We start from the raw sequence: 25817 nt of genomic DNA, 5'->3' as shown, positions 1-25817 counted from the left end.
TCTTTAAGTTCTACTGTGCTAATTGCCTTCGTTTGCTCCTTATTTATACGATGCTCTAATGACGTTAACCTTTTCCACTTGGTTGGGTTAATTTCCTGTGGTGGTGGTTGGGAGATGTTGTGGTGGTTGGGAGGTGTGGTGGTTGTTGGAAGATGTTGTGGTGGTTGGGAGGTGTTGTGGTGGTTGGGAGGTGTTGTGGTGGTTGGAAGTTGTGGTGGTGGTTGGGAGGTGTGGTGGTGGCTTGGAGGTGTGATGGTGGTTGGTAGGTGTGGTGGTGGCTGGGAGATGTTGTGGTGGTTGGAAGGTGTGGTGGTGGCTGGCAGGTGTGGTGGTGGCTGGCAGGTGTGGTGTTAGTTGAGGGGTGTGGCGGTGGTTGGGGAATATGGCTGACTGGGAAGTCACCCTGACTATTGAGGAAGTGGATCATGAACACTGTCAGAGTGGGAAAGAATGACGCCAAGATGCTGTGTAATATAACTATCGTCAATATATAACCTGGAAGTTCTTATCTCCCAAAATAACATTACTGCAGCGACGACGACCTCACCCAAGTGCTCTTAACTGCTGCGGTAACTGTCTCAAATACGGTAAGGTATTACACTTAAAATTCTGTATTTTTTCCCCTTGAAGTAAAAACTGTAATAAATTTATGCCCACAACAGAGCACATATAGAATTTCTTTTAAATAAGAGAGGAAGTAAAGTAACTTTTATTAGTTGTCATAAAAATAAATATTCAGAATGATGGGAGATATCATCCAGGGTAATGAAGAAAGGGACTGTCGTATTGTGGGACTCAGGAAGCTTCTTTGGGTCATCGAGGTCCTGCTGGCCTAGTTAGTGTAACACCTTCCCTAGGGTACAACCGCCCACTCCCGAGTATTTATTAACTGCTAGGTGAACAGATGCATGAGGAGTAAGGAAACGCACAATTTGGGCTAGAATGCAAGGCCTGATTTGCCTAACAAGCCGAGTTTTCCTGAAATTATATATTTTTTTTATGGAATGATGAAGCTCTCCACTGTATTATATATGATTTGATACTATGAATTGGCGTGAAAACTAACGAGTGAGTGAGTGAGGGCTCATCCTTGGCCTCGCCCTCGGCCTCATCCTTGGCCTAGCTCTCGGCCTCATTCTTGGCCTAGCTTTCTACCTCACCCTTAACCTTATCACCCTTGGCGTCATCCAAACCATTAGTATCACCTTAAAGCAACTCGTCCTCACCCTTGGGGCTCTTCTCTCGGCCTTGTCCTCGACCTGATCCTCGGCCTGACCCTTGGCCTGACCCTCGGCCTCGCCCTCGTCGTCTCCGAGCGCGTCGGAGACAAAAGGTCACATCACAGACGAAGGAGGTCAAGAAAAAAGTGGAATATTTCCGTGTGGGACAGAGAGAGGCTACGAGAGGACAATGTAAATCTTACCTAACCTTTTTGACTCCTCATTTGACTGAAGGAATAAAGGTTAGGTTACCGTCGCAGCTGTTCCCCATCCTTAAAGATGTTCCGTACGCCTCCTTGAAGATGTTCCATACGCTCCCTTGCAGATACTCCGTATACATATTACTCGATCTGTATCGGGTCACACGCACGCACGCAAGCTCACATAAACCATTACACGCGCAAGTTCACACTAATATAGGTGTAGCCACAACTCTGTATTGCATGGACAAACCAGTTGATAATTCTGCAACTCGTATATTAACATGATTCTATACTCCACACGATATATATATATATATATATATAGTCCCTTGGCTCGGACTATCTTCCCTTGGCTCGGACTATCTTCCCTTGGCTCTGACTATCTTCCCTTGGCTCTGACTATCTTCCCTTGGCTCTGACTATCTTCCCTTGGCTCTGACTATCTTCCCTTGGCTCAGAATATCTTCCCTTGGCTCGGACTATCTTCCCTTGGCTCTGACTATCTTCCCTTGGCTCGGACTATCTTCCCTTGGCTCGGACTATCTTCCCTTGGCTCGGACTATCTTTCCTTGGCTCGGACTATTTTCCCTGTCAGGCGCTCTGTGGTCCTGTGACTAATGTTTGTGGCAGAGAGAAAGGGAAAGATATGGGAGTGGACGCACCTAAAGTCTATCACCAGAGATAAACATCAACATGATAACATCAGCAGAATATGCAAAGCTGGGCTGCACAGATGGATGCAGACTGTGGAAAGGTCAGGTTCAGGAAAGACATATTTTGCTGTATTACGGAACAATTAAATAAGGTAACAACATTGCGTTAAATTGATTCATTGTTTCAAGCGTAGGTTAGACATAAGAGTGAATTTGAGTGGACATAAATTAGGAGCTGCCTCATATGGGCTAATTGACCTTCCGAAATATCTTGAATTAAAGATATTCATATATTCTTGTACCGGAGAGGCTTCTGTCCCGCGGCAGGTGGCCATTCCCTCATAGTCGGAATGGAGGAGCCGGAGCCGGTCGGCCGAGCGGACAGCACGCTGGACTTGTGATCCTGTGGTCCTGGGTTCGATCCCAGGCGCCGGCGAGAAACAATGGGCTGAGTTTCTTTCATCCTATGCCCCTGTTACCTAGCAGTAAAATAGGTACCTGGGTGTTAGTCAGCTGTCACGGGCTGCTTCCTGGGGGTGGAGGCCTGGTCGAGGACCGGGCCGCGGGGACACTAAAAAAAAAAAAAAAACCCGAAATCATCTCAAGATAACCTCAAGATAGTGGCTGTAGAGGGGAAGGTATAGCTATTGTTCAGTGTATAACTGAGAGATAATGAGGAAGTGAAAGAGGACACTTGAGTGCAGAAGGATTGACGACCAATGTAGAAGAAATAGGCAGAGAATTAGGGGGAGGCAAAGTTAAGTGGAAAATGATTGGTTGATGCGGGCTGCAACATGATCTGTGAGTCGCTCTTCTCTCTGTCTTGCAGTCCGTGGCTCTGATGGGTCCTGGGAATAGATTATGGGACATGATGGGTGACGGGGGAGGATGTACTGGGACATTATGGTGGGGGGAATATGGGGACATTATGGTGGGGACAGCATGGGGGACATTGTGGAGGAGAAAGGATGGGGGGACATTATGCATAGGACATTATGATGGGGCAGAATGGGGACCTGGAAGAAAATTAACAGAAGTGGGAACCCATTAGAGAACAATTGGATATATATAGAGGTAAGGGGGGAGAGAGAGAGAGAGAGAGAGAGAGAGAGAGAGAGAGAGAGAGAGAGAGAGAGAGAGAGCGAGAGAGAGAGAGCGAGAGAGAGAGAGAGAGAGAGAGAGAGAGAGAGAGAGAGAGAGAGAGAGAGAGAGAGAGAGAGAGAGAGAGAGAGAGAGGGAGAGAGAGAGAGAGAGAGAGAGAGAGAGAGAGAGAGAGAGAGAGAGAGAGAGAGAGAGAGAGAGAGAGAGAGAGAGAGAGAGAGGGTACCGAACGAAGTTAGAGGGGAAGCCAATGGAGGGAGGTATCAAATGAATAATATAAAAGGAGGAAGTCACTGAGACGTCAGAGGCTGAGGGAAGAAGGGTCTATATCAGAGGGGAACAATGAGGTACAAAAGGTGACAAATGGTCCACGTGGTCCACCATTACCAGGTGCGCTAATGACTCACGGTAATTGCTGTCCCCTAACTGCCCTTGCCACTTCGGGGGGTATAGGGTGTTTATGTAGCTTCAGGGCACCATTTCCCCCAGTCACAGGGCATGGCGAGAAGGCACCCCTAAGCATACATTACATATATCGAACATGGTACGGCATGTTGACCAGACCTCACACTAGAAGGTGAAGGGACGACGACGTTTCGGTTCGTCCTGGACCATTTTCAAGTCGAAGACATGGTACCGCATGTCTCACAAGGTACAGGCGGAGGGTACAGGTGGGGGGTACAGGTGGGAGGTACAGGTGGGAGGTACAGGTGGGAGGTACAGGCGGAGGGTACAGGTGGGAGGTACAGGCGGAGGGTACAGGCGGAGGGTACAGGCGGAGGGTACAGGTGGGAGGTACAGGCGGAGGGTACAGGCGGAGGGTACAGGTGGGAGGTACAGGCGGAGGGTACAGGCGGAGGGTACAGGTGGGAGGTACAGGCGGAGAAGTAAACTAGAAATAAGATGGTGGCAAGAAGCGTAAGCCAGGTGTGTGATGATGGACAACATGACCTGTGAGGAAGCTGCCTCCCCTCTCATGATTCCCTCATGTTTCTCCCTCCCCTCTTCTAGACCAGTTCCTCCCCCTCTTCCTTCTTGATCGCTGCTCTCTCCTCTTGCACTTCTCTCTTCTGTCTTGGCCACTTCTCTACAATATCTTATTTGTCTACTGTTTTCGTCTCTCTCACGATCCACGTTTCGGTCAAAGGATTGGCAGATGCAGTTTAATGCTGATAAATGTAAAGTTCTGAGGTTAGGTAATGATGATAGAGTTACAAGATACGAGCTAGATGGTGTTGTGATTGCGAAGTCGGATTGCGAAAGGGATCTGGGAGTTATGATTAGTAAGAATTTAAAACAAAAGGATCAATGCATAAATGTTCGTAATAAGGCAAATCGGACACTTGGATTTATTAATCGCAGCGTTAGTAACAAGACACCTGGTGTGGTTCTCAACCTATATCTTGCTCTAGTTAGGCCCCATTTAGATTATGCAGTTCAGTTTTGGTCGCCATATTATAGAATGGATATAAATTCACTTGAACGTGTCCAGCGTAGGATGACTAAGTTAATTCCCCAAATTAGAAATCTTTCATATGAAGAAAGATTAACAAAGCTTAAGTTGCATTCACTGGAAAGGCGAAGAGTTAGGGGTGACATGATAGAGGTTTACAAGTGGATGAATGGACATAACCGGGGGGATATTAATAGGGTATTAAAAGTATCAACACAGGACAGAACACGAAACAATGGATATAAATTGGATAAGTTTAGATTTAGGAAAGACTTGGGTAAATACTGGTTCAGTAACAGGGTTGTTGATTTGTGGAACCAATTGCCGCGTAACATTGTGGAGGTGGGGTCCCTCGATTGTTTCAAGCACGGGTTGGACAAGTATATGAGTGGGATTGGGTGGTTATAGAATAGGAGCTGCCTCGTATGGGCCAATAGGCCTTCTGCAGTTACCTTTGTTCTTATGTTCTTATGTTCTTATGTTCTCTCAATTCCCTTTTAATTTTTAGCTGCTTCTCTCCGTAGTCTCACTCAAGTCTTCCAATCATTTACAAACACCAATAATGCACTCACAGCATGATTAATGGTCACGCCTGTTTAGCACCTTTACTCTCAGTCTTATCAAACACAGTGGCAACAATCGATAGCTGAAACGATTGTCACATGTTATATCTGGACTTTATTTAAGCTTTTGATAACATACCTCACTGATTAGGAAGGAAGAGACCTACATGGCAGTGAGGGAGATATCTTAAACTGGTTTACGGTCATTCAAAGTGTTCTGAGGATTCGTATAATTAGAGAGAGTATACTCTCTCTCTCTCTCTCTTCAATTACAGATATATAATTGGGATATATATCAAGGAAAATAAAATTGCGAACGTTGTCGTGCTTCACCACATTATCAAGGGCATAACAGATTGATTGATGAAGATTAAGCCACCCAAAAGGTGGCACGGGCATGAATAGCCCGTAAGTGGTGGCCCTTTTGAGCCATTACCAGTATCAAGAGCTGATACTGGAGATCTGTGGAGGTGCGACTGCACCCTGCGTGACGGGAGATGTCTCCACCGTGAAGAGTTTGGGATTATATACTCTAGATATATACCCTATACCCTACATCTGACTACACGGGAGACATCTCCCGTCACGCAGGGCGCAGTCGCACCTCCACATATCTCCAGTATCATCTATTGATACTGGTAATGGCTTAAAAGGGCCACCACTTACGGGTTATTCATGCCCGTGCCACCTTTTGGGTGGCTTAATCTTCATCAATCAATCAATCATCTGACTAGACAGATTGATTGATGAGGGTTTTGCCACCCAAGAGGTGGCACGGGCATGAGTAGCCCGTAACTTCTGACTTGACAAAGATCCATAAGCTGGTGAGATAATTAAGTGAATGAGTATTCCTTCAGTCTTGCTGTATGCGACCCAAACACTTTTTGTTTACATACTTTTATAGCAATCACCAATTTTATCAATTATAATGTTATCTAATTGATATAATCCTGGATATACATTAATGTTATCTAGTTCAGTACTTTTTATAAATGAAGATTCATTATCTCCACCATCTTTCCCTTCCTCCTCCTCACCCTTCCCTGCACCTGACCCTTTCCCACCTAACCTAACCTAACCTTCCCTACCTAACCTAACCTAACCTAACCTTCCCCATCACCCTTTTCCCCTTCCCCACCAACTTTCCCTCCTCTACACCCTTCCCCACCTCTCCACCACTCTTCCCCCCTTCCCTCACCACCCTTTCCCCCCTTCCCCACCTCCCTTTCCCACAATCCCACCACCGCCCCCTCCCCTCCCCACCACAGACTTCACACACGTGGGAATATTAATTTCACTAATGTAGTCTCGTCTGTTCTTGACAGAGTCGCAGCGCGCTTTAAATTGTGTTTTACTGCGCATACAAGTGGGGGGATTACACACACACACACACACACACACACACACACACACACACACACACACACACACACACACACACACACACACACCTCATCCCAGTATCCTCTGAGACCCTGTTATCCACCTCACAGGTCCTCACACCCATGGAACAGCCTCCCCCACCAGCAGAACACTCACCAAGGAGGCGATTTGAGAAGGGACAGAAGAAAGTGAGCCTCAAAGCGATGTACACAAACATAGATGGAATTACAAATAAAGCAAATGAGCTTGGAGAACTGGTACTAGAGGAAAACCCAGACATAATAGCCCTCACAGAAACAAAGATCACGAAAACGATAACAAATGCAGTGTTCCCACAGGACTATTATGTTATGAGGAAAGAGAGGGAAGGAAGAGGTGGGGGTGGTGTAGCTCTGCTGGTAAGACAAGGCTGGGATTTTGAGGAGATGGATATTCAGGGCTGTGAAGGTTTTAGTGACTACATAGCAGGTACTGTAACAAATGGAGGGAAAAAAATTATAGTCGCAGTCATATATAATCCACCACCAAATGACAGAAGACCTAGACAGGAATATGATAGAAACAACATGGCCACCATTAACATAATAGAAAGAGCAGCTTCTGTTGCTAGCAGGAATGGATCTGGACTACTAATTATGGGAGACTTCAACCATGGGAAGATAGATTGGAAGAACAGAGACCCGCATGGAGGACCAGAAACATGGAGAGCTAAGCTGCTGGACGTGGCAACAAGAAACTTTCTAAGCCAGCACACCAAAGAACCAACAAGAATGAGAGGAGAAGATGAACCAGCAATGCTTGATTTGATATTTACCCTAAATGAATGGGATATAAGGGAAGTTAAGATGGAAGCGCCCTTGGGAATGAGTGATCACAGTGTATTGAACTTTGAGTACCTGGTAGAGCTAGGACTTATCTCCCCCAAAAAGAACTAGGAATCAAAAGGCTGGCATACCGAAAGGGGAATTATGAACAGATGAGAAGTTTCCTAAGTGAAATACCTTGGGACACAGACCTCAGAGACAAGTCTGTACAGGGTATGATGGACTATGTTACCCAAAAGTGTCAGGAGGCAGTAAACAGGTTCATCCCGGCCCAAAGGGAAAAATCCGAGAAGCAACAGAAGAATCCATGGTATAATAGGGCATGTATGGAAGCGAAGAAACTGAACAAAAAGGCGTGGAGGAACTTCCGGAATAACAGAACACCAGAAAGCAGAGAGAGATACCAGAGAACCAGGAATGAGTACGTCAGGGTGAGAAGAGAAGCAGAGAAAAATTTTGAAAATGATATAGCAAACAAAGCCAAGACCGAACCAAAGCTACTCCACAGTCACATCAGAAGGAAAACAACAGTGAAAGAACAGGTATTGAAACTTAGAACAGGCGAGGACAGGTATACAGAGAATGACAGAGAGGTGTGTGAGGAACTCAACAAGAGGTTCCAGGAGGTCTTCACAATAGAACAGGGTGAGGTCACTGTGCTAGGAGAAAGGGAGGTAAACCAGGCGGCCTTGGAGGAGTTCGAAATTACGAGAGAGGAGGTCAAGAGACACCTGCTGGATCTGGATGTTAGAAAGGCTGTTGGTCCAGATGGGATCTCACCATGGGTACTGAAAGAGTGTGCAGAGGCACTTTGCCTGCCACTCTCCATAGTGTATAGTAAGTCACTAGAGACGGGAGACCTACCAGAAATATGGAAGACGGCGAATGTGGTCCCAATATACAAAAAGGGCGACAGACAAGAGGCACTGAACTACAGGCCAGTGTCCTTGACTTGTATACCATGCAAGGTGATGGAGAAGATCGTGAGAAAAAACCTGGTAACACATCTGGAGAGAAGGGACTTCGTGACAAATCGCCAACATGGATTCAGGGAGGGTAAATCTTGCCTTACAGGCTTGATAGAATTCTACGATCAGGTGACACAGATTAAGCAAGAAAGAGAGGGCTGGGCGGACTGCATTTTCTTGGATTGTCGGAAAGCCTTTGACACAGTACCGCATAAGAGGCTGGTACATAAGCTGGAGAGACAGGCAGGTGTAGCTGGTAAGGTGCTCCAGTGGATTAGGGAGTATCTAAGCAATAGGAAGCAGAGAGTTACGGTGAGGGGTGAGACCTCCGATTGGCGTGAAGTCACCAGTGGAGTCCCACAGGGCTCTGTACTCGGTCCTATCTTGTTTCTGATATATGTAAATGATCTCCCGGAGGGTATCGATTCATTTCTCTCAATGTTTGCGGACGATGCTAAAATTATGAGAAGGATTAAAACAGAAGAGGACTGTTTGAGGCTTCAAGAAGACCTAGACAAGCTGAAGGAATGGTCGAACAAATGGTTGTTAGAGTTTAACCCAACCAAATGTAATGTAATGAAGATAGGTGTAGGGAGCAGGAGGCCAGATACAAGGTATCATCTGGGAGAGGAAATTCTTCAGGAGTCAGAGAAGGAAAAAGACTTGGGGGTTGATATCACGCCAGACCTGTCTCCTGCAGCACATATCAAGCGGATAACATCAGCGGCATATGCCAGGCTGGCCAACATACGAACGGCATTCAGAAACTTGTGTAAAGAATCATTCAGAACTTTGTATACCACATATGTCAGGCCAATCCTGGAGTATGCAGCCCCAGCATGGAGTCCATATCTAGTCAAGGATAAGACTAAACTGGAAAAGGTTCAAAGGTTTGCCACCAGACTAGTACCCGAGCTGAGAGGTATGAGCTACGAGGAGAGACTACGGGAATTAAACCTCACTTCGCTGGAAGACAGAAGAGTTAGGGGGGACATGATCACCACATTCAAGATTCTGAAGGGGATTGATAGGGTAGATAAAGACAGTCTATTTAACACAAGGGGCACACGTACTAGGGGACACAGGTGGAAACTGAGTGCCCAAATGAGCCACAGAGATATTAGAAAGAACTTTTTTAGTGTCAGAGTGGTTGACAAATGGAATGCATTAGGAAGTGATGTGGTGGAGGCTGACTCCATACACAGTTTCAAGTGTAGATATGACAGAGCCCGATAGGCTCAGGAATCTGTACACCTGTTGATTGACGGTTGAGAGGCGGGACCAAAGAGCCAGAGCTCAACCCCCGCAAACACAACTAGGTGAGTACAACTAGGTGAGTACACACACACACACACACACACACACACACACACACACACACACACACACACACACACACACACACACACACACACACACACAGGTATGATAGGGAAATGGGACAGGAGGCATTGCTGTAAACAACCGATAGCTAGAAAGGCGGGATCCAAGAGTCAATGCTCGATCCTGCAAGCACATATAGGTGAGTACATATAGGTGAGTACACACACACATAACAGTTTCAAATGCAAGTATGACGGAACCCAATAAGGTCAGGAACCTGTACACCAGTTTATTGACAGTTGAGAGGTGGGGACCAAGGAGCCGAAGCTCAACCCCCGCAAGCACAACTAGGTGAGTATTACTGCGGCACATTAGGCTAGACACACTGACCGGCAGTCACTTAACATGAAGTAAGAACACGCTTTAGATGCTCGTTTCCTGTTGGCCAGAGTGACGACGGACTCTAGTGTGTGTGTGTGTGTGTGTGTGTGTGTGTGTGTGTGTGTGTGTGTGTGTGTGTGTGTGAGTGTGTGTGTGTGTGTGTGTGAGTGTGTGTGTGTGTGTGTGTGTGTGTGTGTGTGTGTGTGTGTGTGTGTGTGTGTGTGGGGTGGGGGGGAGAGGATGGGGGTTGAGCTCTGGCTCTTTGGTCCCGCCTCTCAACCGTCCATCAACTAATGTACAGGTTCGTGAGCCTACTGGGCTCTATCATATCAAAATTTAAAAAAAACAGAAGCATATCTGTGTGTGTGTGTGTGTGTGTGTGTGTGTGTGTGTGTGTGTGTGTGTGTGTGTGTGTGTGTGTGTGTGCGTGTTCTAGGTGTCCTCGACTCTACATCATGTGTGAGGTCAGGAGATACATCAACTGCCGCTCTCAGCTGTCCACAGTCTATATAAGATAGACACTGTCGGTCTATCTGCCAGGGTTGGAGCCCAGGCGCTGGAGTCCAGCCTCACGAACAATTGTATGGTGGTTCGTGATTGTATGGCGAGGGTCATGGAGTGGTTGGAGTAGCCCCCCCCCCTCCCGAGTCCTCTCTTTAAGTAGGATTGACTCAAATTACGACAATCAATCGACAATCAACGACTCCTGAAATGTAGGTTTGATTGTCCATAGATTAAGATTATCTATTCCATCAACTACCCATCATAGTGAGACAGACATTGCAGTCAAATCAGCATGTAACAAAGATGAAGTTGAATTAGATCTAGATATCTCCATTTCTGCTGTCAAAACTACATTGTTCCAAACACTCAGGTCTGATAGGAAAGAAATTACTGACTCCCAACGACCTGAAAGCACCAGTATAATAAATTATGATTTGTACAGATCTGAAACCTATATCTATGGGCAGCACAAAACGTGGACCCAGACTGTGCGACACAGTGGTTGCCAGGATCAGGTTGGGTTACCGTTCCCTGCGGGAGGTTATCTTAAGGTTAACTTGAGATGATTTCGGGGCTTAGCGTCCCTGCGGCCCGGTCCTCGACCAGGTCTCCTTTTTGTTGCACCCCCCCCAGGAAGCAGCCCGTAGCAGCTGTCTAACTCCCAGGTACCTATTTAATGCTAGGTGATCAAGACCATCAGGGTGAAAGAAACTTTTTGCCCATTTGTCTCCACTTCCACCGGGGATCGAGCCCGGACCCTCAGGACTATGAGTCTGAAGCGCTGTCCACTCAGCCGTCAGGCGCTCAGGAGGCTACAAGTGACGCATCTCCCAATCCTGAGCACTCCAGGTGCAAACTGAGCAGGAACTGGGTCATGATCTCCCACACTTCACCACTGAATGCCCAGTTATCAGACTATTCAGACCTGGCTGTTGAAGGTAATGGGACGGGTGGCTGTGGACGGTGGGGGGGGGGGGGGTCTGGGGTGCTGTGGGGGAGGGGGCGACCCGGGGCATGGGTACAGGGAAGACCCGGGTATTACCGGGGTACCCCATCTAGTGACGTTAACGGTGTAACAACTTCAGAAGCAGCTAAAGCAGTACCATCACCAGGAGTTGTTCAATAAATCCCTGAACTATATGTTTAACTGATCTCTAACCCTGCCCATGGAGGACAGAAGAAAATGTATATATGCTGGTTAGCATTGTAAATGTGTGGCCACGTCTGTGGTAGAAAATAATAATAAAAAAAAATGACCAGCAGACCCAAATGCACCACGGCAGACATACCTCAGCTACCCAGACAGAGCAGACACACCAAACATTCACTGGCTTACTCCAAAAGATCGATCTTGACATAACTAAATGAAAAAACAACGAATACACAAAAATATACAAATAAAAATCTATACAATAAATATCACATCACGATCACAAAGCAGATTTATTTAGTGGATTAAAAAAAAGGGGCTGAAAAAGAGTCAAATAACGAATAAAAGCAAACCCGCCGCCTTTGGCCAACTGTGAATGCTCTCCGAGCCACGTGGCAAGATGGCGGGCCGGGAGCGGTTGAGACGGTTGGCCTTGGATTTGAATTTAAACTGTCCACTCAGTTTAAAAATGGACATATGTAAAATATTATATTATTAATTTGATTTCCATGCCAAGTTTTGAAATTTAAGAACAATTATGATTATTGTTATTTATATTATTGCTGTTATTGTTATTATTTGACTGTTATTCTTCTCATTAGGTTATTAGTAATGTAACACATAGAAATCACACTAAAGTGATATATATCAGTGTGAAAATCAGCTGCATCTCTTTGATGATTCGACCCGCGACCAGCAGACTGTCAGCCACAACCGCTACCACCGGTCCTTCATCCCTGGACTCCCCTCAGAGACAGTGGGATGGGATCGAACTCTCGTATTATTTTTTGAGCTTTAATTGATAGAAATCGACCAGTTTTAAATTATTATTTGTAAGATATGTGAAAAAATATCGTAAATACTAACCTGCCACTTGAGCTTGGACCCCATCATGGACCCCCAGTCAAGCCAAGACCCCTCATGGACCCCCCAGTCAAGCCAGGACCCCATATGGACCCCCAGTCAAGCCAGGACCCCATCATGGACCCCCAGTCAAGCCAGGACTCGTTATGGACCCCCAGTCAAGCTAGGACCCCTCATGGACCCCCACTAAAGCCAGGACCCCATCATGGACCCCCACTTAAGCCAGGATTCCTCATGGACCCCCTACTCAAGCCAGGACCACTCATGGACCCCCACTTAAGCCAGGACCCCTCATGGACACCCAGTCAAGCCAGGACTCCTCATGGACCCCACCACTCAAGCCAGGACCCCTCATGGACCCCTACTCAAGCTAGGACCCCATCATGGACCCCACTCAAGCCAGGACCCCTCATGGACCTCCACTCAAGCCAGGACCCCTCATGGACCCCCACTTAAGCCAGGACCCATCATGGACCCCCACTTAAGCCAGGACCCCTCATGGACCCCCACTTAAGCCAGGACCCCTCATGGACCCCCACTCAAGCCAGGACCCCCACTCAAGCCAGGACCCATCATGGACCCCCACTTAAGCCAGGACCCCTCATGGACCCCCACTCAAGCCAGGACCCATCATGGACCCCCACTTAAGCCAGGACCCCTCATGGACCCCCCACTCAAGCTAGGACCCATCATGGACCCCCACTCAAGCCAGGACCCCCACTCAAGCCAGGACCCATCATGGACCCCCACTTAAGCCAGGACCCATCATGGACCCCCACTCAAGCCAGGACCCATCATGGACCCCCACTCAAGCCAGGACCCATCATGGACCCCCACTCAAGCCAGGACCCATCATGGACCCCCACTCAAGCCAGGACCCCCACTCAAGCCAGGACCCCTCATGGACCCCCACTCAAGTATTATCATTTAATAATAATGTTGTATATATATTTTAATATAATTATAAAACCAAGAATAATAGTCTTACAGGAATCTCACTTTCCTTCGAAAACAAAACAAGTTTTCTTATATAATCATTAAGAAAAAAGTACCTATTACAAAAAAGATATTACAAAATACAAAATATAATACAATGAACATAGAGAAGAAATAACAAATAAACATTCTGAAATTGAAAGTTTAAATTGAAATTAATTGAAATTTGAAATGAAATTGAAATAATAAATTGAAATTTAAGTTGAAATTGAAAGAAAAATTGAAGGTTAGTAAAATATTTATTAAACATTCGGTTGAAGAAAAGAAAAAGTAGCGACATTTACTAGAAAAAAATATAGAAACATAAAATAAGATAAGAGTGGAAAGATAAGAATAGTGCTAAAGAAGTGACATAACAAAGGCAAGAATATGTGACCTATGAAGATAAAGTTACAATGAAACGATGAAAAAAAATAAGAATGTTATAATGCTAATAAAAAAATTGTTAAAAGATTAAAAAGAATGAATAAACTGAGAAATACATAAATAAGAAGGAAAACATTACAAGAGAGAATAAGTTAATGAGTGAATAAAACAGGTTAATAATTGATTAAATAAAAAAACAGAAGGAAAGGGGGACAATAATTTAGGAATAAGCAGTTAAAAACGTTTCCTGTAATAAATACAAAGATTAAAGTTCAAAAAAGGGTGTTATGTATGTTGTGATTCATTCTTACATATGTATAATGTGGAGGAAGTGTAGTGTCATGACTCGGCTTGTATGGTGGAGTGTCGGGGGAGGGGGGGGAGATTGTGTGGTGTGGTATGTGTGGTAGAGTTGTATAGGAGTTGTGGTGCGTGGTGATGGTGGTGTTTGGAGTAGTGTATGTTAGTGGTGTTTGGTATTTTGTGGTGTATGGAGAGGGTATTGTGGTGCGTATTGTATTGTGGCTGTGATTTGTCTTCTAAGTGTACTTGCCTATGTAAAAAACCACTTAATGATCCACCAAACGTTTTGGGCACGCGCTAGAATATCCCTTCAAAAATGTAAACAAAAAAGTCCTTACCCAACAGTATGTAGAAGCAGCCAAGAAAATTGGGACGAGATCCGGTTCTTTGGATTCCCTTTCCTAGTTATTTGTGCCTTGTGCGTCCTAATTCTCTTCACTTTCGGACGCTGCGTCGTATTAACTACTGAACCTGCGGTTAGTGTTGGCCTCCAGGACCTGGGGCCAGATTCACGAAGCAGTTACGCAAGTACTTACGAACGTGTACATCTTTCCTCAATCTTTCACGGCTTTATTTACATTTATTAAACAGTTTACAAGCATGAAAACTTGCCAATCAACTGTTGTTATTGTTATAAACAGCCTCCTGGTGCTTCGGAGCTCATTAACTGTTTAACAATTGTAAAAAAAGCCGTCAAAGATTGGGAAAAGATGGGGACAGATTCGTAAGTGATTGCGGAATTGCTTCGTGAATCTGGCCCCCTGGTTAAGTGTACTCCACTTGGTGGTCTCTCGTACAGGTTGCTTACTTTCATATGTGTTTCCCCCGACTTGTTATTAACTTCTAGTGATGTTCTGCCATATTCTCTGTCAATTGAATTAGGTTATTCTTGTCCATCTTATCTATTCCACTCAGTGTTTTGAATGTTGTTATTATATTTTCTTTGTTACTGACTGACGATACACCCTGGTATCTGAACTGTAGTCACTTAAAATTGATTTTTCCTCCAAATGTCCCTCAGATAACTAGGACCTTTCCTCTAAATGTCCCTCAGATAACTTGGAACTTTCCTCCAAATGTCCCTCAGATAACTAGGAACTTTCCTCTAAATGACCCTCAGATAACTTGGAACTTTCCTCCATATGTCCCTCAGATAACTAGGAACTTTCCTCTAAATGTCCCTCAGATAACTTGGAACTTTCCTCCAAATGCTCCTCAGATAACTAGGAACTTTCCTCCAAATGTTCCACAGATAACTAGGAACTTTCCTCCAAATGCTCCTCAGATAACTAGGAACTTTCCTCCAAATGCTCCTCAGATAACTTGGAACTTTCCTCCAAATGCTCCTCAGATAACTAGGAACTTTCCTCCAAATGTCCCACAGATAACTAGGAACTTTCCTCCAAATGCTCCTCAGATAACTTGGAACTTTCCTCCAAATGCTCCTCAGATAACTTGGAACTTTCCTCCAAATGCTCCTCAGATAACTTGGAACTTTCCTCCAAATGCTCCTCAGATAACTTGGAACTTTCCTCCAAATGTCCCACAGATAACTTCACACTATGGTGTTCAAGGACTGGGGGACAGTCACACAGTTGGTGTAGTTGTTGTCTATACCTTCACGGTGTGGTGGTGTGTGGTGTGTGTTGGTGTGTGGTGGTGGTGGTGTGTGGTGTGTGGTGGTGCTGGTGAGTGGTGGTGTGTGGTGGTGTGTGGTGGTGTGTGGTGGTGTGTGGTGGTGTTGGTGTGTGGTGGTGTTGGTGTGTGTTGGTGTGTGGTGGTGTGTGGTAATGTGTGGTAATGTGTGGTGGTGTGTGGTGGTGTTGGTGTGTGGTGGTGTTGGTGTGTGGTGGTGTGGGGTGGTGATTGTATTTTGGGGCGTGGTGTAACCAACGATGGGGGCGTGGTGTAACCAACGATGGGGGCGTGGTGTAACCAACGATGGGGGCGTGGTGGTGTGTGTGTGTGTGGGGGGGGGTCATGGAGGTCGTAGGGAGGGGGGGGGGGAGAGTGGGGAGAGAGAGGGAGGGGTGAGAGAAGGGTCGGCACTCCCCGAGTGACTCACTCTCCCATACTCAGTTTCCCCCGCGACCGCCAAGCTGCTGCCCGGAGCCAAGCGCACTCCCGCTCTGACGACACACAACCGCCGCTGCCACTCCTGCCGCTGCTCTTCTGGCCATCGCCGCCGCCGCCGCTGGACCTGCCGCCGCTGCCTCACCCTCTCACAAGTCTCGGCGCTCACCAGGACTCCCGTTTCTAGCTGCCAAATGCGAGATTAAGCGCCCCCAACACCTGTCGCAAGGAGCGCTTAAACCTGTTATAAAATGAGGAGAGTTGAAGTTCCCTGAGTTCCGCATCAGCGAGCGAGCCGCGAGTGGCGCCAGTTAGACGCCGCCGGCCGCGCCACCTTCATCTGCCTACCTCCTCCTCCTCTCTTACGCGCGAATTTACGAAGTTTCTTCGAGGATTTTTGGTGTAGAGTTGTGCGATCGAGGCGTCAAACACGTGCGTGATGGAGCAGTCTCCTCTCGGCCCGGACTCCCCTCACCAGGTAAACAGTTTTCACCACAGGTTTCCCAGTCTGTGTTTTGCTGTAGAAATACATTGTTTGTACGAAAGATTTGAGGTTGATCGAAATTTGGGATTTATTTACGTGATTGGAGCCGGGGGATAAAGGTCGATTAGCGGATACTTTCTCTTGTGAATTAGTCTCACGAAGTCCTGAGTCGACTTGAGAATGGTCCAGGACGGACCGAAACGTCGTCGTCCCTTCACTTTCTAGTGTGTGGTCTGGTCAACATAATCTCACGAAATTATATGATTGGGTATTAAGTATTCAGAACACTTTCCATTCAATTTCTACAATCAATGGCAAAGTTGTATACTACCAACATATGGGCAGCGTGGAAACGAACATATGAATACTAACATCTGTATAATATCAAACATACGAACAAAATGAATATGAACATCTTAATTCTCTAGCATCCGTCTATACACTCTGATCTCTAAAAGCAGTTCTATGTACATCTCGAGAAAAGAATCATAAATTGACGGCTACTCTACCGCGGCCTCCGAAATCATAGGAATAATGTATAGTACCTACAGTACATAGGGACACTGTACCTTACGCTGCTAGACACTCCTTCAGGAGATGAGCTTCCCTGCAGGCCATATTGACAAAGAAAATAACTACTGAAGCTGTCTTCGTCAGGAGGGATTGAGGATGCCCCCATCAGTACTACCCAAAGACCGCTCTCGAACGACCAAACCATCCTTCCCTTCCCCCGCAACGCGAAGTCATGCCGGGATTGACGATTAGACACTTAACAATCGAAGACTCTCCATTTCAGCTGCAATAATTGTCGTATTTGTTAACTAACTTTGCCCCGAGCGGTCGTCACCTCCAAGCAATCGGAAATAGAAACTGCAACCGCTTAGTGCAAAGCTCTGTATAATTGGGTTTAATAGCAAGATCATTGGGTTTAATAGCAAGATCATTGGGTTTAATAGCAAGATCATTGGGTTTAATAGCAAGATCATTGGGTTTAATAGCAAGATCATTGGGTTTAATAGCAAGATCATTGGGTTTAATAGCAAGATCATTGGGTTTAATAGCAAGATCATTGGGTTTAATAGCAAGATCATTGAGTTTAATAGCAAGATCATTGGGTTTAATAGCAAGATCATTGGGTTTAATAGCAAGATCATTGGGTTTAATAGCAAGATCATTGGGTTTAATAGCAAGATCATTGGGTTTAATAGCAAGATCATTGAGTTTAATAGCAAGATCATTGGGTTTAATAGCAAGATCATTGGGTTTAATAGCAAGATCATTGGGTTTAATAGCAAGATCATTGGGTTTAATAGCAAGATCATTGGGTTTAATAGCAAGATCATTGGGTTTAATAGCAAGATCATTGGGTTTAATAGTAATAAGGATAGTTCTTTGGCTGGTAATAGAGAATACCTTCGCTCAAACAGCTTTACCAGCTGCCTAACAGCCTGGGCCTGGAAAGACCTAACCATTGTCGATGATAAAACGAAATCCGCAACTAAAAGTTAATCTTTTTTATTGCGACACGTTAAACAGTAGTCGTTAAACAGTCACGTTAAACACGTGAGACTGTGGAAAATCCTCGAAGATGTTCGTCCAGATGTGAAACGGTAGACTCGTGTCAACGGTAAGCTGTTGTCAACGGTAAACTGTTGATAACGGTAGGCTGTTATCAACGGTAGGCTGTTGTCAATGGTAGGCTGTTGTCAACGGTAGGCTGTTATCAACGGTAGGCTGTTGTCAACGGTAGGCTGTTGTCAACGGTAGGCTGTTGTCAACGGTAGGCTGTTGTCAACGGTAGGCTGTTGTCAACGGTAGGCTGTTGTCAACGGTAGGCTGTTATCAACGGTAGGCTGTTGTCAACGGTAGGCTGTTATCAACGGTAGGCTGTTGTCAACGGTAGGCTGTTGTCAACGGTAGGCTGTTGTCAACGGTAGGCTGTTATCAACGGTAGGCTGTTGTCAACGGTAGGCTGTTATCAACGGTAGGCTGTTGTCAACGGTAGGCTGTTGTCAACGGTAGGCTGTTGTCAACGGTAGGCTGTTGTCAACGGTAAGCTTGCGTCAACGGTAGACTCGTGTCACTGGAAGACTCTTGACAATGATATATGTGCAACGGTAGACTCCTGTTAAAGGTATGCACTTGGCAACATCAAACATAGCAAGAGTACAAGCTTAACAACGGTACAGTCTAGGCAACAGTAGAATTCCGGCAAGGGAAAGATTCTTGGCAACGGAAAGACTCTTCTCATAGCGGCTTACCTTTTCCAACAGTCAGTCAAGGGGCCAAAAAGCACTAAGAACCTGGTGCCAGATTCACGAAGCAGTTACGCAAGCACTTACGAACGCGTACATCTTTCCTCAATCTTTGGCGGCTTTGTTTACATTTATTAAACAGTTTTACAAGCATGAAAATAACCACAGTTGATTGGGAAGTTGTTATAAACAGCCTCCTGGTGCTCCGGAGCTCATTAACAGCCTCCTGGTGCTCCGGAGCTCATTAACAGCCTCCTGGTGCTCCGGAGCTCATTAACAGCCTCCTGGTGCTCCGGAGCTCATTAACAGCCTCCTGGTGCTCCGGAGCTCATTAACAGCCTCCTGGTGCTCCGGAGCTCATTAACAGCCTCCTGGTGCTCCGGAGCTCATTAACAGCCTCCTGGTGCTCCGGAGCTCATTAACAGCCTCCTGGTGCTCCGGAGCTCATTAACAGCCTCCTGGTGCTCCGGAGCTCATTAACAGCCTCCTGGTGCTCCGGAGCTCATTAACAGCCTCCTGGTGCTCCGGAGCTCATTAACAGCCTCCTGGTGCTCCGGAGCTCATTAACAGCCTCCTGGTGCTCCGGAGCTCATTAACAGCCTCCTGGTGCTCCGGAGCTCATTAACAGCCTCCTGGTGCTCCGGAGCTCATTAACAGCCTCCTGGTGCTCCGGAGCTCATTAACAGCCTCCTGGTGCTCCGGAGCTCATTAACAGCCTCCTGGTGCTCCGGAGCTCATTAACAGCCTCCTGGTGCTCCGGAGCTCATTAACAGCCTCCTGGTGCTCCGGAGCTCATTAACAGCCTCGTGGTGCTCCGGAGCTCATTAACAGCCTCGTGGTGCTCCGGAGCTCATTAACAGCCTCCTGGTGCTCCGGAGCTCATTAACAGCCTCCTGGTGCTCCGGAGCTCATTAACAGCCTCCTGGTGCTCCGGAGCTCATTAACAGCCTCCTGGTGCTCCGGAGCTCATTAACTGTTTAATAATTGTAAACAAAGCCACCAAAGATTGAGAAAAGATGTACAGGTTCGTAGGTGCTTGCGTAACTGCTTCGTGAATCTGGCCCCCTGCTAAAAAGAGTTCTGGCGCCTGTAAAACAGGGGCCAGAACTCTTGACAGGCGCCTCGGAACTCTTGACAGGCGCCTCGGAACTCTTGACAGGCGCCTTGGAACTCTTGACAGGCGCCTCGGAACTCTTGACAGGCGCCTCGGAACTCTTGACAGGCGCATCGGAACTCTTGACAGGCGCCTCGGAACTCTTGACAGGCGCCTCGGAACTCTTGACAGGCGCCTCGCAACTCTTGACAGGCGCCTCGGAACTCTTGACAGGCGCCTCAGAACACTTGACAGGCGCCTCGGAACTCTTGACAGGCGCCTCGGAACACTTGACAGGCGCCTCGGAACTCTTGACAGGCGCCTTGGAACTCTTGACAGGCGCCTCGCAACTCTTGACAGGCGCCTCGGAACTCTTGACAGGCGCCTCGGAACTCTTGACAGGCGCCTCGGAGCGACCCTGTCCCCTCAGCAGTGAGAATATCTCGAACAAGCTGGAGTAATACCGTGTATTCTCATCCACTCACGAAACCTCTACATCTTTTTTCAGCAATCGCGGAATCTTTGTTAACACTTGTGTTCACGGGCTGCGAAATATCATACGATTCATGGTTATTGTTGTTCAACACAACCTCGTAGTGGATTAGAGTATATTAGACCAGATTCTTCTCTGGGAGAAACTTTGATCAAATTATTCTCACACACCTGACACTGTGTTCATATTATCGTCACACACCTGTCACTATGCTCATATTATTCTCACATAACTGTCACTGTTCATATTATCGTCACACACCTGTCACTATGCTCATATTATTCTCACATAACTGTCACTGCTCATATTATCGTCACACACCTGTCACTATGCTCATATTATTCTCACATAACTGTCACTGCTCATATTATCGTCACATACCTGTCACTGTGCCCATATTATCGTCACACACCTGTCACTTGATAATCGAATCGTCGATTCGATTTAAGGAATTGAAGGATCGAAGGGAAGGGAACTATCAGGAGATAGCGCCAAGCCATTACGGCTATATAGCACTTGGAAGGGGTCAGGATAAGGATTTAGGATGGGACGGGCAGAGGGGGGGGGGAGGGAATGGTGCCCAATCACTTGTGGACGGTCGGGGATTGAACGCCGACCTGCATGAAGCGAGACCGTCGCTCTACCGGTTACGGTATTGTGACTATGTGCGTTGTGTTGTTTTCGAGGTGACCAAACCCCAGCGACCTGTAATTGGGGTCAACCAGGGGTCATAACAGCTGGCCAATTCACTGTCAACCACAATCAATGACAGTGACCAGCGCCCAAATTCTTGCGTATTCTTGTGTGTGTATAAGTACTCATCTGGTTGTTGACCAAACCACACACTAGAAAGTGAAGGGACGACGACGTTTCGGTCCGTCCTGAACCATTCTCAAGTCGATTGTGAATCGATTTGGTCAATATATTTCAGCCACGTTATTGTGACTCCTCGTCTGCACTCACCCAGTTGTCAATTCAGAGTCGTGTTTCAGATTCTTTACTCCCATTCGACTGACGGTCGTCTGATATGATGGCTTCTGACTGCCATATTTCTAATCGTATCTGAGACTACGCAAGAAGTTAACCTCAGTTTCTTCCGTTCGAATTGGCTCTGCTGAACCATTGCTCAAGTTTAGAAGTGCGTCCTTACATTTGTATGTTTTTTCTGCATCTCTAACTTCCACCTATGGCCTTCATAACCCAGATCTATCAAGTGTGTGTGTGTTGAGGGGGTTGAGCTCTGGCTCTTTGGTCCCACCTCTCCACTGTCAATCAAATAATGTACAGGTTCGTGAGCCTACTGGGCTCTATCATATCTACACTTGAAGCTGTGTAAGGAGTCAGCCTCCACCACATCACTTCCTGTGTGTGTGTGTGTGTGTGTGTGTGTGTGTGTGTGTGTGTGTGTGTGTGTGTGTGTGTGTGTGTGTGTGTGTGTACTTACCTAGTTGTGCTTGTGGGGGTTGAGCTCTGGCTCTTTGGTCCCACCTCTCCACTGTCAATCAAATAATGTACAGGTTCGTGAGCCTACTGGGCTCTATCATATCTACACTTGAAGCTGTGTAAGGAGTCAGCCTCCACCACATCACTTCCTGTGTGTGTGTGTGTGTTCACCTAGTTTTGCTTGCGGGGGTTGAGCTCTGCTCTTTCGGCCCGCCTCTCAACTGTCAATCAACTGTTACTAACTACTATTTTTCCCCCCACACCACACACACACACCCAGGAAGCAGCCCGCGACAGCTGACTAACTCCCAGGTACCTATTTACTGCTAGGTAACAGGGGGCATTAGGGTGAAAGAAACTCTGCCCATTGTTTCTCGCCGGCGCCCGAAATCGAACCTGGGACCACAGGATCACCCGTCCAGCGTGCTGTGCGCTCAGCCACCGGCCCCGTGTGTGCGTGTATGTATGTGAGGGGGGGGAGGGGGGGGAGGGGGATAATTAACATATGGATAATTCAATCCGTCACACCAGTCTTGGTTATCCATTTCCACGTCAACCTTAACCTGTGTACCTAATAAGAAGGGACTGAAAGGTGGGACCAAGAAACTAATGTTTTTCTACCTTGAGAGGAGTCTGGGAGGATAAAGTAAAGAGGTTGGGGAAGGGATAGAGGGCAGGGGATGGTGGGACAGGGACGGGGGGAGGAGGAGAAGATAGGGAAGGGCGGGGGGGGGGGAGGAAGGACTAGGAACCGGACCTGTGGGGTAATGCCGCGACACAGACGGATCAAAGGTGCGGACAAAGGGGACAGGTCTTTGATGCCTCGAGTGTGTCTGTTCCGGACAGGGTTTCGACAAGATGGACGCACGTTCCCCAGTCCTCAACACCACCAGTTACCTGCAATTACCCTAAACCGGAACCTCCAGCTGCTGATCTCCCCCTTCCAGTCCCCCCCGACCCATAATTGGGATTAATTGGACAGCATAGTTATGTGGTTATACCTGGTTTCCAAGAATTCGATAGATATACAGAGCCTGGAGTCCAGTGAGGCTTCGAACTCAGAGTTCGTCTTATATTAAAGGGTCTAATGGTTCTCTCTTAATGTGATTCTTGGAGATTTGTTACATATTTCAAGCTAGAGAGACTTCGAGTTTTGTGAGCTATATTATATCTTGCATCAATATATATATAGATCAAATGGTGAATCAATGGAGATGATAAGTGGGAGCTATCTGGTTCTTGAACCATGTCTGGAACACGACGGTGAAGCCATCTCATGGTTCCTGAACCACGTCTGGAACACGTGGTTCCCGAACTATATACCAGAAACTTGTAATAGAACGCAAACACTTTTCATCTCTAAGCTCAAGTGGATCAAAGAGAATAAACATTGATGATACCTGAAGTCTTTCAATAAATCCATCAGTAGATCTATAAATTAATCCACTAATAAATGAACATATTGTTGAATATACACAATAACCAATAAATTATCCAATACCGTTTTCCCGTGACACTTTGTATTATACAAAAGCATAAATCTGGCCGCCATTGTGATTTGTCCTGAGAATGGGTTTGATATGTTGATGGAGCTACTGTATTAATCAAGCTGACTGATGGATGAATACAGTCAGTCGATCATTCAAACTGACAAGTGACTGGATGCAGTTACTCTATCACTTAAGCTCATTGGTGACTGGATGCAGTTACTCTATCACTTAAGCTCATTGGTGAATGGATGCAGTTACTCTATCACTTAAGCTCATTAGTGACTGGATGCAGTTACTCTATCACTTAAGCTCATTGGTGAATGGATGCAGTTACTCTATCACTTAAGCTCATTGGTGAATGAATGCAGTTACTCAATCACTTAAGCTCATTGGTGAATGGATGCAGTTACTCTATCACTTAAGCTCATTAGTGACTGGATGCAGTTATTCTATCACTTAAGCTCATTGGTGAATGGATGCAGTTGAATTATCATTTTAGCTGACTGGTGAATGGATACACTTAATCTGTTAGTCAAAGTGAGTGATATAAGGAGCTTGTCTATCAGTACAAACACCAAAATGTTGATAGTTTTCTTTATTTACAAGAATAACGGACTGTGCTGTGGTTTATATACACTAGATTTCGTAAGTTTATACATTGATACCAGGATTTATAATTTAACATAACCAGGACTTATAATTTAACTTTGGAGAGTTAATTTTTCAACTTCCTTCTACAGTGAAGAAAAACATAAGAAATATTGGGAAGATTCGTGTTAGAATCATTAATCTTATATATATCTCAAATGTATTTTTGCTGTTATATACAAATTTTTACCGCCTTACACAGAAAAATATTATCTTCCTCTATGGAGACTCTGTCCATATCAGTACAGATGTTTAGGTTAAGATGTAGGAGAATACCTATCTTAGGTATTTTGAGAAGAGCAGCTGGTGAGAGAGAACCTTTGGAGCCTCGCAGCGGTGAGGTTCATATCTCTACAAACGTATCACCATGTTTTTTTGGGTTTTTCTGTCGGGAATTGTGAAACCTTGAAACTGTATAAAGTTTGTCCGTCAAGACTTGAGTAATTGAGCAACAGCCGTTTTATATATATATATATATATATACATATATATATATATATATATATATATATATATATATATATATAAATATATATATATATATATATATATATATATATATATATATATATATATATATATATATATATATATATATATAGGGGAGTTACAACCTCTGGGGGAGGGTGGGAGTTACAACCTCTGGATGTTTCTAGGGACCCTCATGCCTGAAGAAGAGGAAATGCAGTACCTGGGAAAGCCTTTTCGGGGTCGTACGTGCGCTGGCACATATTGTTTTCTCCCACCACCTCGTTAACGGGGCTCTCTCTCAGCTGGGCATCCAGCTGTGGTGAGGCTCCTCTTGATGATGTCGTTAACTTCACTGTGCCTCGAGTGCCATCCCCCTGTGCTTTGGCAGAGTAGGCCATGGAGGCCGTACCTGTCAGCCACCACCTCGCGCAAATACACCTATATTTGATGTGGATTGGGGCAGCAATTTGGAGGGCCACAGCAATTTGGAGAGCATGTGGTGTGAGACGCGTGCCAGTTGCCGACACTGGGGTTGCTAACAGAAAATCCCCAGCGTGTCGGGCTGCTACTTTTGTGAGGCGAACAATATCATGTTGTGTTGTTACAGCACCCAATCACTCTGCAACCACTCGGTCTATAATGGGACCAACCCATTATAATGGGACTAACCAACCAGAAGGCCTGGTCGACGACCGGGCCGCGGGGACACTAAGCCCCGGACGCACCTCAAGGTAACCCAGCTGGCTTGCTTGTGCGCTTTTGATGGTGGTAGTTGGAGTGATAGGCCTGCATGAGAGGCCCACTCGGTGGCACAGTGTATAAAGTTGGGATCGTGTAGGCCTGCCAGCTGATGTAAGTAGGCAGGTAGAATTTCCTTCACAAAATCGTCAGATGCCGAGGAGGAGGACAGGTAGGCTGGTACAGCGATTTTCGTTGCTGTCCGAACACCAAGGCCCAAACGTCTACGTACTGAACACATATAATAATACTAATAATTATATTCCTGGTGACTATGGGACTATGAGGCTATGGGTCCCTACAACTATCCCAGTGTTGGTACCCCTATCTATATCTATCTATCTATCGTTCTAAAACAAAAAATAATAATTAAT

At 46.0% G+C, this 25817-nt stretch overlaps 2 protein-coding genes across 4 annotated transcripts in view; one reads left to right on the top strand and one right to left on the bottom strand.

The window, feature by feature from the left end:
* The window catches only part of LOC123769016 (carbohydrate sulfotransferase 3-like), a 243026-nt gene that overhangs the window by 20151 nt on the left and 197058 nt on the right, over positions 1 to 25817 (bottom strand). The window lies entirely within an intron of this gene.
* The window catches only part of LOC123769078 (lachesin), a 216021-nt gene that overhangs the window by 25057 nt on the left and 165147 nt on the right, over positions 1 to 25817 (top strand). The window contains exon 1 of one of the 3 annotated variants that reach the window (XM_069309199.1): positions 16336 to 16806. The exons of the other annotated variants lie outside the window; for them this stretch is intronic. The gene's annotated coding sequence lies outside the window, so the exon portion shown is untranslated. Of the gene's footprint in view, positions 1 to 16335; positions 16807 to 25817 lie in introns of those variants that run through there. 3 annotated transcript variants of the gene reach the window in all.

Source organism: Procambarus clarkii, chromosome 64, assembly GCF_040958095.1.
Source record: "Procambarus clarkii isolate CNS0578487 chromosome 64, FALCON_Pclarkii_2.0, whole genome shotgun sequence".
Taxonomy (NCBI): Eukaryota; Metazoa; Arthropoda; class Malacostraca; order Decapoda; family Cambaridae; genus Procambarus; species Procambarus clarkii.
This window is presented reverse-complemented; position numbering and strand designations above follow the sequence as displayed.